General features: G+C 40.4%; 1 non-coding gene across 1 annotated transcript; it reads right to left on the bottom strand.

Moving 5' to 3' along the window:
• Positions 1 to 1,464: 1,464 nt before the first annotated feature.
• TRNAR-UCU (transfer RNA arginine (anticodon UCU)) lies at positions 1,465 to 1,537 on the bottom strand. The gene has a single exon. It is a non-coding gene; the product is annotated as a tRNA-Arg (tRNA).
• Positions 1,538 to 2,560: the final 1,023 nt, after the last annotated feature.

A 2,560-nucleotide genomic window follows, 5' to 3' on the forward strand; every position in this document is an offset into this window, starting at 1 on the left:
ACTTACATAAACAAAGACTAGGGAAAGCACACCATGATGGAGGCGTTTTAATGGCCGTGGTTATCCCAGCAGCAAATGTTTTCTGTCGTCTTTGGTAGCTGACTGCTGCTTCAGATGCCATTGGTTCATGAAATCATTTAAGATTCGGTTCCAAAGCACAAGCCCAGCAGATGTTTCCAGACATGTTCCTAATATAAAACATTCAAGGTTATTCATTTAAATGTTTATAAAATTTCCAAACATGTCGGCATTTTTATGGTATCAGTGGTGATAGCTATAATGTTACCAATATTCACAGATTGAGGAAATGTGTATCATAAAATGTAAAGCACTCTATTGAATATCTATATGACTTAGCAAGAGAAATGATTCTTACCCCTTCTTCCACCTTATCCTCAGCCTGCGTTTACACCCCCATTCCCACCACAGGCTTAAAAGTATGCATTAAACCACCGCTTTCTCAATAACCTTTTAAAACTGTGGGACAGGACTGATAAACTCAACTACCTACAGAAATCAGGGAGGTAAATGAGAGAGGTGTTTGGATATAAGAAAACCAGTAGAGCAAAGTTGATGGTACATAGTAAGTCAGCTGCAGTGTCAGAGATACAATAGGGAGATGTAGAGATTGCGGCCCATTGGAATGCATGCCCTGTCTAAGGGAACAGATGCTCTGTTCATTGTTGCCTGGTGAGAATATAGCCATGCATTGCCAGATCTTACAAATTTCTGGAGAAGCTGGAATTTGGATATTGATATGGCATCTTCAGTTACCCCAAATGCTAGCAACTTATTCAGATCTCTTTAGCACAAATTCAAATAGCACTATGTGGAACAAAGATCATCTGGAAAGTAGAATTGGCTCAAAACAGCTACAGTTTTCTTATGGAACTATTGAATCCCAGCATCTCTGACAATTCTGTTACTTTGCCATGGATTCCAAGTCATCAGTTAGCTAATGAAGGAGGAACACAAAATGAAGGAAATAAGATTAAATGGTTCAGACAGAGTGCAAATAACTTCAATACTATTTAACAAATATTGGTTGACTACCTGCTTCATGCCAGACACTGGGTGAAGTGCTTGGGTCATACCAGTGAACAGCACAGACAAAATCTCTAATCTCAGTGAACTCATTAACCCTGGAGGGAAGATGTATCATTAACATTAATTTTAGATGAGCCCCCAAATTATGGAAAACATGTTTGAACCCAAGTCTGTGGGATTCCAAATCCTCATCTAGTCCCACTGTGCCATATTCCATGCTAGTTCCCAGGAGAAATGGAATGAGGAGATAAAGAGGTGGCCTTCACGGTAAGGTCGTTGTGTGTGTATTAAGGGAATGTGGTCTGACTGAGTGACAAATCACATCTCACAGTTGTACCATTCATAGTAATATCATCACACAGCCATTAGGTTTATTCTTTTTTGTTTGTTTTAGCCATGTAGCATGCGGGATCTTAGTTCCCTGACCGGGGATCGAACCCGTGCCCCCTGCAGTAGAAGCGCAGAGTCCTAACCACTGGACCGCCAGGGAATTCCCTAGGTTTATTCTTAACTAGGCACTGTGCTAAGTACTTTTCATATATTGAGTCTAACTATAGTGGTATTGTTAGGTAACAGCTAGTATTCTCATTTTAAAGGTAAGGTGACTGAGTTTTAAAAAGGAGTAAAATATATACACTACCAAGTGTAAAATAGATAGCTAGTGGGAAGCAGCCGCATAGCACAGGGAGATCAGCTCAGTGCTTTGTGACCACCTAGAGGGGTGGGATAGGGAGAGTGTGAGGGAGATGCAAGAGGGAGGAGATGTGGGAATATATGTATACATATAGCTGACTCACTTTGTTATAAAGCAGAAACTAACACACCGTTGTAAAATAATTATACACCAATAAAGATGTTAAAAAATATTTTAAAAAGTTAAAAAAATAAAAAGGAGTAAAAAAAACCCTCAAGATCACACAGATAATCGGTGGTAGATACACAATTCAAGGTCAGTCTGTCCTAATTTAAAGCTTGTGCTCTAAAGCCCAGCCCTGCTCTGAGTCCCACACTTCAGTTCTTTCAAGATCAGCAGAGACAAGGGAGTGAAAAGCTAGACACCAGGCAGCATGTTTGATACCCTGGTTCTATCATTGCCCGTTGGCAGGAAGCCCATGGCAAAGGTCCTTTCTGCAGGAGTGTGGTCAGGGGTTTGAACTCAGCCCTGCTCAGATATGAAAAGCATAACAGCAGGAAAACAAAACCCTTCATGCCCCTACTCCCAGTCCTTAGCTCACAGGCAGCTGCAGCGGATTTGGCTGTTGTCCACCACTGCATTCTCTTACTGATGGAGCCAGCTGTCTAAGGAAATTCAGTAGCCCACGTAGATATCAAAATAAGAAACCCACTAAACCATTGTAAGTGGAAGAAGTCATGTTGTAGGCTAGTCACATTAGAGCCATCTGTTCTTAGTATAATATACACTGCAGTAATAATTATTAACAAATACTTTATCTCTCTAATTTGAGGTAAGCTGAAAAAATCTTAGGGCTATTTATAAATAAATGTCTTCTGC

This window comes from Physeter macrocephalus, chromosome 18, assembly GCF_002837175.3.
Source record: "Physeter macrocephalus isolate SW-GA chromosome 18, ASM283717v5, whole genome shotgun sequence".
Taxonomy (NCBI): Eukaryota; Metazoa; Chordata; class Mammalia; order Artiodactyla; family Physeteridae; genus Physeter; species Physeter macrocephalus.